Source organism: Linderina pennispora (genome assembly GCF_002104995.1).
Source record: "Linderina pennispora strain ATCC 12442 chromosome Unknown DL89scaffold_26, whole genome shotgun sequence".
Classification (NCBI taxonomy): domain Eukaryota; kingdom Fungi; phylum Kickxellomycota; class Kickxellomycetes; order Kickxellales; family Kickxellaceae; genus Linderina; species Linderina pennispora.
The window spans coordinates 31,067-43,775 of NW_024468274.1; the positions used below are offsets into that span (position 1 = coordinate 31,067).

At 48.5% G+C, this 12,709-nt stretch overlaps 1 non-coding gene across 1 annotated transcript; it reads right to left on the minus strand.

The window, feature by feature from the left end:
* Positions 1-7,106: 7,106 nt before the first annotated feature.
* Positions 7,107-7,180, minus strand: DL89DRAFT_t157. The gene has a single exon. It is a non-coding gene; the product is annotated as a tRNA-Val (tRNA).
* Between the last annotated feature and the right edge of the window lie 5,529 nt (positions 7,181-12,709).

A 12,709-nucleotide genomic window follows, 5' to 3' on the forward strand; every position in this document is an offset into this window, starting at 1 on the left:
AAATGCGTAGGGATGGGATGTTTGTGGAAATGAAAACCGAGGACCAGCATCCGGCTGGGTTTATATTGGGCGTGGGATTGATATGCCAAAGCAAGAAATGTGCGTGTGTGCGAACGTGGAAGCTTGCGCTCTCAAGAGCTTATTTTTGACACTCTATGCTACCCGTGCCATTTTGTAATATTTTTCAGCACGGGTAGGATGGTATGCTTAGATTAGCAAAAAAACCAAATAAAGACCGTGCAGTTCAACGCCGATTGCAGGCAAGTCGTTCCCACACGCTTGTCAGAATGCGATGTGCCAAAGCGCCCAGAGGACCGATTTCCGATCCGGTAATTGATTTCTAATTTCTGTCAACCGCCTGTTGGGAATCAAGGATCCTCGACGACTGGATTTTCTGCGCCGGCTAGCTGCCGTGTGCCCGCGGGCCACCCAGCGCAACGTTGGGGGGAGGGCGACGATGTGGGCTGAGCTGTGCAGAGCGTGGAACAGTAGGACTCCAGCGTGTACTAATGTTGCACAAACTGGTGTTTTCCTCCTTTCAAATGAATTCTATCGGGCGGCGAGTGCTGACATTGTCCTGACAAACTCCCATTTGCACCTATTTTCCGGGGCCGTCGCACCAAGCACTGGCGAAGGTACGACGGCGATCATCTACTAGGTATAGTCGCGGCTTCTGACCACACCCACCTGCAGATGAATGAGCAAGGCCACCAAGACTGTGGCGAGAGCAAACTGAGAGCGGCGAATTAGATCGGCGGCGTAAAGCGAGCTGGATCCACAATGAATGAGGGTAGAGCCGCGTTTCGTGCAGGGTCGTCCATTCCCAGGGCATGCGCGGTCTATTTCACGACACTGTGTCTCTCGGTTCATTGGAAGTCAAGAACTGCCGTGCAGCATCTGCTCGAGTACAGGCGAGGGCGGGCATAAGCATTTTTGGCGCAATCTGGCTGGCGCTATGTGGATAAAGACACCAGTGCCACCAGCCTACTGCTGCGGCAAATAAAACAGTGCTATCCTCAGGGTGTATATAGATCGCACTGAGATAAAGCCTACTGTCGCTGTTGCCGATGACGCAAGGACACATTTTTCAAGGTATGTATCTTGTGCAAATGTAGTGGAAAGCCAATAATTGCCAGCATCAAAGCCGCCTCATGCCAAGCGAGGCGCTGGCGTTGAGCAGCTGCGGGCGAGATGCGTGGCGACTGTGACGATGACAACGGCGGCCCAAGCCCTGCATCTGGTGACAGACTTGGCTCTCCACAGTGCAACGCCAGGCGGTGGTGGCGGCAGCAAAAAGCCAGAAGCTTTCCTGCTTGACTGCTGGCGCTGGCAGCCGAAAGAAAAAGGGCCAGGCTCTCAGTGACCTTTTCAGCACACGGTTGGCTGGGCGTGGTCCGGGCCAATCGGGTGGCGACTTCAAAGTAGGCAGTTTCAGGAAATTGAGAGCAATGCGGGCACACCCAACCGAAGCTCCTCCCCGGCCTGGCAGGCAAGGAGGTTTTTTTGTTTTTGGCTGCTGGGCTCACAATTATATAAGGAGTCTCGTCTGGCCCAACGGCCAGTTCTCGAGGCTTCCTTGTTTTTATCCACTTCTTGATCAACAGCCGCCATCACCCTAGCCATGTCGACAGCCATTGCCTCTACAACCGCCCTGCAGGGACCCGCCCTGGAGTACAGCAGCCACTCGCAGCTGCTCCGCACGACGGCGTGGTCACTGCGCTCGCTAATGCGCACAACAGACCGGCTGGCCAGCGGGCCTGGGCTGCGCGGCAACTTTGGCCACATAATTCCAGCCTCGGCGACCCTGCCGTCCATCGAGGTGTTTGTGAACAGCATCACCGCCTCGCTCCACATCAAAGCCGCAGTGCTCGTAACAGCGCTCGTGTATGTCGAGCGGCTCGGCCGCCGGCTGCCAAAGAGCGCCCAGGGCACAGCTGACACCCCATACCGCATTTTCCTGGCTGCGCTAGTGCTGGCCGACAAGTACTGGTCAGACTACGCGGTCAAGGCAAAGAGCCTGGTCAAGGCGGCTGGCGGGCTGTTCCAGCTCAGTGAGATCTGCGCCATGGAGCGCGCAGTGCTGAAGATCCTCGGGTTCAGACTGTATGTGTCGACCGAGGAGCTGCGCCAGTACGCCAACAAGCTGTCTATCGATCTCGACCAGGCCTGAAAAGAGAAAGCCAACCAAGCATGCATCACCCCTGCGCAGGGTCTCCTCTGCCGTCCACCCACAGTACATATCCCCTCTCACCCCCACCCCCTCCCTGTTTATAGCTGTTTTAAATGAAATTCAAGATATTTTCAAGCTTGTCTTTTCTGTACACTGAGAATTGGTCTACCGCGTTGACTCCTTGAGCTGGCCCTCGAGTATTTCGCGCTCCATCAGCAGATACTTTATATACTCGACGGTCTTTTGCAGAATCAGCGCCTCGCTGCGCTGCGACGGCGTCAGTGTCGGCACGATCTGGATAAGCTGATCGTAGCCTGCCCGGATATTCTGCCGGCGCTTCTGCTCAGACGCAATGTGGTTCGCCTTCTTTTCCTCCTCCGTCAGCAGCTCGCCCTTCTTCTTTGTAATGCGCGTTACTCGTGGCTTCCTGGGCTTGCCAGACGACCCGGAGGGCTGCTGCATCTCAGCCATCATTGAGGCAAACTGCTGGTCGGCAGGTGCGGATCCGATCAGCCCCGGGAGTTGTGGTTTTGTTTCGTTGTCCATGTGCTTTTTTCCTGAAAACAGGTTTTGGGCGTATGTGTGTGTACAAGAGCGGCTAAAAGAGCGGCACAAAAAGTGGGCAATTGCAAAAGGGCAAATGGAGAGAGCTAGGAAACAGAGTGAGAGAAAGAGCGTTCCAAGGCTGCAAGAAGGGACAAGGGGTTTCAGGGTTCCCTATTAAGAAACAAATAATGTGGGAACGACTGGCGATGGCCGGTTCAAAGGGAGAGCCTGTGCGAGTGGGAGGCAAGAATTGTGCGGGAAAGCAGCGCAGGCTCTGATGGCGACAAAGGCGAATATAGCAGCGTGAGGAAAAGTATTATATAAGGGCGTGTAGCACTAGTAGAGACAAGAAGAGCTGTGCTTGCTGCTGCAGAGAAGGGAATCTGCTGCCCTTGGTCTATTTGCGCCCGTTCACAAGACGAATGCACCTGGCACGTGAATGTGCGGGCACCCACAGAATCAGCCAAGGCCTTCCCCTAGATGTTGGAATTTCCAAACACACAACCTCGAGTGGTGTCGCATTGCTTTTCTGCCTAGATTCACATGCGGCCTATGCCCCCCCCCCGCAACTTGCACCGTACCCCTTTACCAGTCTCGACGGTCCGCGTGGACTGTTAAGAGCATGACATCCTATATTAGCTTTGCCACCAAAGCCCTCATGTGAAAAATCTATTCACTCGTCGTCACTGTCGTCGTCCTCTGACAGATCCTCGTTCTCAAACAGCGACGAGTCCACGGCCACATCACCCTCCGAGATAAACTTGGAGTCCGACTGCGCCAAGGACCGATCTTGCTCAAACAGCTGGCGCCCAGTGAGCATCATATCCGACTGCTTCTTTGAGTCCGCCGTGCGGCGCGCCGTGCCCCGCGACTCAGCCGCCGCCAGCGCAGCCTTCTTCATCTCAGCCCGCTCCATGTCAAACCTCTCCTTCCACTCGAGGAAGCTCGCCCGAGTCACCTGCGTGCCGATGAACTTGGCCTGGTCGGCCTCAACCTCCTTCTGGATCCGCTCGTCCTCCTGCCGCTTGATCTCTGCAAGCTTCTCGATAAGACGCTCGGCCATCAGCTCCTTGACATGCATCGCCATGTTGAACACCATAGCCATTCCAAGACTCTCTTCGCCGATCACGCGCGTCTTCTCTTTGAACTCTTCCAAATCGTCGTCATCGAGCTCTGCCTCGGGTTCCGGCACGTTCTCGTCCTCAGAATCTGCGTCGGCGTCAGCATCAGGCAGTGCCAAGTCAAATACTGGCAGCTCGTCGGGGTACGTTGCTGTGTATTCCACCGTCAGGAGCACCGTACTGGCCGGCAGCTCGTCATCGTCAAGCGCAATCTCAATCGAAAACCTGTATGGAGACTCGGCAAGCTCCGTGAACTCGCTCGGGTAAATCGATTGCAGGATCTCCACCTCGCTGCGCTGCTCTTCCAGATAGTGCTCGTCGGACATGCCTTTTAATGTAATTAACCTGAACTTGAGAGAAAGAGAGAAAAAAGCTATCGAAAAATTGCACTCTGAAATCAGACATCCATGATCAGCCTATGGCTAAGGCCTACGAAGCCAACCTGCCAGAGCCAGTCGTTGTGGGAATGGAAATGAGAAAAAAAAAAACACCGCTGCGGCTAATCTCATTATCTCGCTGACGATTTACTCTGAGGCTTAAAGTTGTCCGAGCAGGTGCTCCAGATGCTGGACTTTCGACGGGAGGCCTGAGTCCAGGATGGCACTGAGTTTCGCACGCAGCGGTCCAGAGCTGCTTGTGGGGATAACAAGCCGCTTCAGATTAGGCATGCGAGCCAGGAACATCGCCAAAGCGTGCAGCTTCTGAGGCGAGACTCCCTGGGGGAGTCCGTCCTGAAGGTTAAAGTACACCAGCGACATGCTAATAGGCACATACTCGCTGGGAACCCTCAAGTCGGGATGACCTGTATCAAGCAGACTACCCTCTAGCATTTCATATGCTGTGCATAGCTGCTTGAGGCGTGGAAGCTGTCCCAGAAGCTTAACCAGCTGCCCACGGCCGCATTGGACGTACAATCTGAGGCATTGCAGTTGATTGAGCTGGACGTCATCGGGGACTGTAAGCCTTGCACTAGTATAGGAGTTCAGATAATACGACACCTCCAATGTCTTGATGCGAGAGTTGGAAGCAAGCAGCGGGTGAGTCCAGTAAGGCGAAGTCGAAAGGTCCGAGAGAAGTAGGTGGTTGAAGACCACCTTGAGGCTATCGAGATTTGCAAGCGGAGTAAGATCAAGTTGAGCCCATCCAGGGTGATCATGAACCACCAGCTCTGAGATCTGGTACAGAGGGAAATGGCTCAAAAAGTCGTTGATATCGCCAAGGAAATTCTCAACACCAAGTTTTCTGAGCGCACCGAACCTAGCATTCTTAGGAGCTGCTACCTGGCAGTCCCCAACATCATCCTCAAACTTGAGGTAAAGCGACTCCAGCTCATTGAAAGCTAATGACTGGTAGCCATTCCAAGTGTGGAAGTGCTCCCAAAGGGTTCCTGGGTCCACATTATTCAGCCGAAGCGACTTGATAGTAGGTGCGAATATTCTAATCGGCCTGAGATACTGGTCACCAAAGCCCACTTCTCTATCCTTATGCATCCCCACGGTCACAGTAACATTTTGCACCGTCTTTGGCAGGTCTCCCAGGCGGACAAAAAAGAAGTCTGTATCGATAATGTCGATAGAAACCAACGAGCTCACCATGCTGTGCAAAAGAACCTCAATCAGCGGCTCGCCGTACGCACCATCGCCTCTGTAGTAGTAGATCACCCTCTTCAGGTTCGGCAACGCCTTACACAACTCGTCATTAAGCTCTGTCAGCCGGTAGTTGATGGCACCAGGAAATCGATCGTCAGAGTCCGGGACCTGCTCATTGGCATCAGCGCCTACTCTTGCAACGCTGACCCCCTCATCACCTGGGCCATCACTATTGCCTGTGTTAATCCCGTAGATACGCAAAGTCGTGATATTTGGCCACACGCGTCCCAGGAATTTCTTCTCTACTAATTTCTCCAGTAACCCGCTGGCGCTGATGCACGGGTTAATACGCAGTTCAAAACACCTAGCTTTATGAATATCCCCATGCTCCACGATAGTAAGAATGTTCGTAGACACCAAGAACTCGCCCCTTCCGTTGACATGTGCGTTTTCATCAGGATTATAGAACCCAGCCATGGCAGTCTTGTACATAGACGACTGCACGTCACCATGGTACCTGCGGCTCACAGCAGTCGATTGAATGTCGAACCTTGCCGCATTGGTAAAGAATTCTGGCTCATCCTCATGATCACCCAAAAAATAGTCATTCCCAGGGCTGCTCACAGAACGAAGGTTGTCGAATACTAGATCTAGCACTTCGGGTGCAGCAGAATCGAAAAACGACATGGCTGAAAAGGCTTTTTTGCTATAGATGGCGTTTGTTGGCTAGTTGGATGTTAAAGAAAGGATGAATTAGGAAGAGAACAGCGAATGATGCGCTGCCACCAGCGCATATTTATATCAAGGCTATTAATGATACTTTTGTCGGTATTGCTGATCATTATCAGACTCATCATCGCCGTATTGTGAGCCTTCAAACTAAATATACACCAAAAGTCAGGGAAATAATCAAAAGGGAAATTTCAGACATGCGTAAAGTTTATTGTTTGCTACAAACACAAAAAGCTACAAAGCAACAAGACCATCACGCGCTTCAGTTTATGGCAGGGTAAGCCCGACACCTGCTCAGTGATACAGTTCAAGGAAATAAGTGCTGTATGTTTCCACACAGCCTCGTACTTGTGAACATCATTGCATTTGTTTGCTCTGAAAACATTGCTGAGGCAGTATAGAGACTCACAACGACAGTCAGACTTCTAAATCTGAGTCGCAGTATCTAAAGCTCCATGCCATAACCTCTCCCGAATACAGTGCGTGGTGCACCAATACTACCCAATCACCGCATAGGCGACTCAATTATCCATGAGATATGAAATGAATGAGCTAGATGTTGAACATTCAGAAGCACATTAATAATCTTTCTGCCAATTCTAGCTAGCTCATCAAAATAGTGCTCACGTTTTGGTACTGTCACTGACTCGGAATAAAAAAGAACTGGCTGTCTAAAGGCTAGCTGAAGCAGAGTAGTGCTATGAACATCTCTCTAACTGGCACCATCTCAGTTGCCCAGGGGTTAGATATGCTGAGTGCAGGAAAAAGGACGAGAGCCTCTCGATTTCCTATGTATCTTTTTGACAACCCCTCCGTATGCTGGTCAGCAGGCCAAACACTTGCAGCATCGTGCATAGTAGACAGTTCGTGTATGCTGAGAGAAGGATTTTTGCTTTGCAATGCAAGTGGTTAAAAAAAATAACACTAGCAAAATAGGACACGCAAAAATGATTTCTGCCGGGTTCGAACCGGCGACCGTCTGCGTGTTAGGCAGACGTGATAACCAACTACACCAAGAAATCTTTACGCTTCTGAAGTGGTTTGTTATGCCCGTCGTTGACGATCATGAACATGTCGCTGATACGCTCCTAGATCAAGATCAAGATCAAGACATGCGAGACCCACGACTGCCCCGCACCTCTTCCTCTGTCTCAGTTTCAAGTCCACAAGACCAGTCTCATAGCCATGCGACAAGGGTCGACCCAGTCACTGGGATTCCTATTGTCCATGCGGCCCCGAGACCTTAGCTCAAGTGTGCATCGGTATATATAAGTGCACATCTTATACATGCACATAGAGAGAAGGCGAACTCGGATCCTGTCTTTGACTTTGATTTCCTGAATATAACAATCTCTGACTCAAGCTCTTCTTTCTATTCGGCTCAATCATTATCACCTGGGCCAGGTGATAACACTGAAGTGGTTCTCAGAAATACATATATAAGCCAGATGATCCATACATCACCCACTTTTCGATGATACCTCTGCCTATTGCTCCCCAGCTGCCTTTGTCCATTAGTCAAACTTCCTATCTGCAATGAAATAAATACCAAAATGCACCTGCAGTGCAGACTAGTCTTATTGTTGCAAAGATATTATAGGATATTATATTTCTAGATTAGTTCTTATTAAGATTGCATATTTCTCCTAGTATTATGCTTCCCTCAAAAGGATACTTAAATTATTAGCCTAATATATAAATGAAGTGCATTTCTTACCTATTATTATACTATTTTCTATACCTATATATATTATTATTACTAAAGAATAATTAGAGGTTATTTAGAGTTACTTATCTGCTTATCAATTATTTAAGTATATTATATCTACTCACAATTTGGGTTTAATAGATGTTATATAGAGTTAGCTCTCTACCTATAAATTGTTTATATATATTACAGCTATTAGCAATTTCAGTAAAATAATCATTTCACCTAAGCTACTATCAGTATCTTAGAAAATTTTTAGTAAATATAACTTCCTCATAGTTGCTTAGCTATATCTATTAAGATATTGGCTTTTATAGCCTAAAGATAATTAGCCCTAAATATACAAAGCTTTTCTTTCTAGCTAAAATCATATTTACTAAAAATTTTCTAAGATACTGATAGAAGCTTAGGTAAAATAGTAAGAATATCATATCTTAGTTATTTGAATAATTAATTTTAGAACAGTTTTTTTTACTACTAGTTATTTTTATTATAGATATTAATAAATATTGTATCTAGAATGTTTCTATGCTTCTAAATGATTACTAAGTTAATTGTAAAATACTAATATTTATAAGTCTAAGAATGACCCCTTAGCTGAAATTTTTTAGGATACTAATAGGAGTTTTAGAGAAGCACCATATTTGGCATAAGAATAAAAATTTTCAGATAAATTAACTAAGTATCAAGTAGTTTAGTAACTGTGAATAACTTCCATAGTGGAGATCAGTCAGAATTGGTTAGCTATTTAATAATTATTAATATTTTTATTGTTTTCTTATTCAGATGCTAAATATAGTGCTTCTCTGAAACCCCCTTCAGCATCCTGAAAAATTTCAGTTGATTTCTTGTGACCCAGCCTCTATCTCAGTAGAAGCATATTAATTGTGTATCAACTGAAATTTTTCAGGATGCCAAAGGGGGTTTCGGAGAAGCACCATATTTGGCATCTTTGTTTATTTGTTAATCTAGTTGCTAGAATCTTTTTGGCCACTACTAAGCATTCTGTATTTTAAAATATTTATCTATTGCTAGTAATTGATTTCTTATTTGTTAATTGGTTATTCTGATAATAGATATTTAGTTTCTTTAACTATTTATATTTGTGAATGGCCTCCAGTGGTTTAAAGAAAAATTCTAATTTTTATCCCTAGTTGATGAAGTGTATATTGATAGAAATTTACCTGAAGAAATAGCTAATACTCTGTATATGATCTGCAACTTCTGCATACTTTGGTATCTTCACAAGAGTCTCTATAATATCACCAAGGTATGGTTCAAGGCTGTATGAAACATACACTCGCTTGAGAGATGGAATAAGTGAGATAAGCAGTACCAGTCTGTCAATTGCAGCTTCATTGGATGTCTCAATAACCAAATTGACATCCAGTTCAAAAAGACGATCCCCGCCAAGTGGATAGTGAGTACCGCGAACCTTTTGCACCTCATCCAAATGAAGATTGTAATCATCTTCCAGTGACTTATTGCCTTGGTGATCATCAAGGCATAGGGACAACTTGGTAATGTTTGGGAGCAAGCCAATGAGTGATATTACTTGAGCATAACTGAACCGCACAGTTGTAATGTCGAATATCCGGAGGTTGGCAGCACACACAGAGTCTTGGAGTATTGTGAGCACCCAATCGGTATCCCACAGAAACCAGAAGTCGATCATTAGCTGCTGCAAGTGTGATGAAATGCTGAATGCCGAGGTTATCGCATGTTCATACCACTCTTCCGACTTGTTTTCGCTGGTGTAATCCCATGTAAGGTTCACGCAGTGTAGGTGGGGATACTGGCTGTGCACATGCCCATCGACTAGAGTGATAATAGGCGGTGATGCTTCAGGCATATCTAGAGTGATCGTCTCTAGTGTCTCTGTATTGGGCTCAACGAGAATATCCTGGGCGAATGGGTAGTGGTGCTTGCATTTGACATGCTTTAGAGCTGGAAACGGCTTTCCCGGTGGCAGATTGTAGCGGGTGGTGATATCATCGTCGTCCAGTTCAATCGATAAGGCCTGAAGATTGGGGTATATGGTCAGACTGCCTCCGTCGTGCTGTACCAGGTGCAAAAAATCGGCTGATGTAGCATTGACCAGTTCAATACTCTTTAATGTTGCTGCGCTGCGGTAGAAAAGCTCAAAGAATGACTCACCCAAGGATGAGTCAAAAAGCGTGATATTCTCCAAGTTGGCAATGAATGGCAGTTCGCAGACTCCAGGGCCAAAGTATGCGTCAATAAACGTAACTGAAGCGGCCCTCGATGCCATTGATGCAGCAAACTCCATTAGCAGCTTTCTATGGTGATGCTGTGGCCCGATATCCATACCAAGGTAGCACCTTTGGATATGCGGAAACAGCCTGTTGAGCTGAGCAGTTGTCCTTGCGATCTCCTGAGCGGCCATAGCGCTGTCGATATCAGAGTCGCTATCAGGTAATCCAGTCAAAATGACTTGCAAATCAATTGGCTTCAGAAATACAGCGTCTCCAGTAGCGCCAGCTACGAGTTGTTGAGCTACTGTGCCGTTCAGAATATCGGTGCACGAATGATTCATGGCGACAGACTTTACAAGCCTTTCGGTACCAGAAGTCACAGCAGTAAGGAGCGTTGGCAGCCAGCACTGGTCCTCTGTAAGCATGGTGAAGCCGAGATTCGTCTCGTCTACCACTTCCTGATACAGTAGCTGTAGAGCAGTAAGTCGCCAGTGCCGACAAATACTGAGAAACGGCATAAAGCTCGGACGTATGCCGGTTGGACTCTTATCATAAGTACGGACTGTGCCACGCAAAACGCCCGACGTATACTCGATTATCAGCTCGATAATGTGGGGTGGCAGAATAGAAATATCAACAGACATTAGGGTAAATGTTTGGAAAAGATAGAGGAGAAGTAGGAGAACGGTTCACAGTTTGCTTCCAAGCCCAGTTGTACTAGACAATGAAAACAGCACTACACTGGCTAGTTTTCCAGTCTTGATGGCCGATCCATCGTGCATCATCATATCCCTTTGCTAAGCTAGAGCTGAGCCACTGAGCATCTATACTCTTCCAAGCAATGTCTAGCTGGTGCAAGGAATACTGAGTATAGCTGCGCATGGGCACCAGAACGTTCAGAGCCGCTATGTGCATTTAATGATGTGTTGTGTGAATAGCAATTCGAGGGCTGGCTTACTGTCGCAGTTTATTGGGCTTTTTCAGCTCTACTCGTAATGGCTAAACGGTGCATTCCAGCTTTCAAAATAAACGAAAGTTCAGCAGTATCCAAAGACTGGTTACACGTGCGACGCCAGATCATCACTATCTGCTTCAGTAAGCAGCCCATCGTTCCTGGCGGAGGGCAGTTGCATCGCACACTGCACTCTGGACATTCCAATCGTCCCATGCAACACCAGAAAGATAAGCAAAGGTGTCTATTTTACTCAACTGAAGCCAGCAATAAGAACTCTCCGGCAAAAGGGTATGGCGAAATAGGCTACTGCTTACTCGTAGATGACGTTGTCAACAGCACGCGAGTACGGCTTGATGTTGTCACCGAACCACAGAGCAACCTCGCGCTCAGCGGACTCGACCGAGTCGGAGCCGTGGCAGACGTTCTTGCCGATGTCCAGGGCGAAGTCGGCGCGGATGGTGCCGGGAGCCGAGTCCTGGGGTTGGTGGCGCCGAGCATGACGCGGCCGATCTTGACGGCACCCTTGCCCTGGATGACGAAAGCAGCAACAGGGCCTGACTGCATGTACGCCAGAAGCTTGGGGAAGAACGGCTTGTCAGCCAGGTCCTTGTAGTGCTCCTTCAGCAGCTCCGCCGACGGGTGGATGAGCTGGAGGGCGAGGATCTTGAATCCGCGCTTCTCGAACCGCGAGACAATCTCGCCGACAAGGCCGCGCTCGACGCCGTCGGGCTTGACCATGATGAAGGAACGCTCCTGGTTGGCAGACATGGTGGATTTGTGGTGGGTTATGACGTGCTGGCTGTTGCGATTAGCGAAGCAGAAAAAGACAAAGAAGAAGAAAAAGGAGCAGACTGCGAAGGGCCGCATCGTTTGGGGCTGACTTTATATGGCTGTCGAGTACTGAGAAGCAAGAAAAAACTTTTCGTAAACAAATTGGATATGCTGTAGAGTGGCAACGACGATCCCCTTCCTGTACACCAAGCCCAAGCGACGGTCACAACTGGTTGATTGAAATTCGCAGATGGATTACGAGACATCAAATTTTGGGATTAGGGTTGGGTTTGGATTTGTAATGCCTGCGATCATCATCACCGCCGCTCAGATGGGCTGGCACTTGCGCCTTCACGTTTTCCCGACACCTTTTGCTATCAAATGCTCGCCTCAAAATTAGCAACCTTGACCCAGAATCCGCCCCGACTGCTGAATCTGCCGTCACTGACTCGGAGCAGCGCTCTGCTGAATGCAAAGAGCACACTCGCAGTCGCTCGTAACCTGCACAGCCTGTCGAGACAGCGACCATCAGCACTTTCGCAGAATATTGCGCTGCAAAGTGCTACTCCCCGCGGACAGCAGTGGCGTGGGGCTCGCTGGGATCGGTACACTAATGCCGATTATGGATCCAAGCGTGGCAGCAGCTATGGCAGCAATCCGAACCCAGGCGGCTTCTTTTCGCGACTGTCGCCTGAAGCCCTCGTCTATTCAATCATTGGCGCAAACGGCGTAGTGTTCTTGGTATGGAGCTCTGCACAGCAGCGGCAAAAAAGCTTTGGCGATACCAAGCTGCTGAGGTGGATGGTGGACAACTTTAGCGCGACCTACATCAACCTGACATCGGGCCGGGTGTGGACGCTGTTAACGCCGGCATTCTCGCATATAGAGCCCATGCACTTGA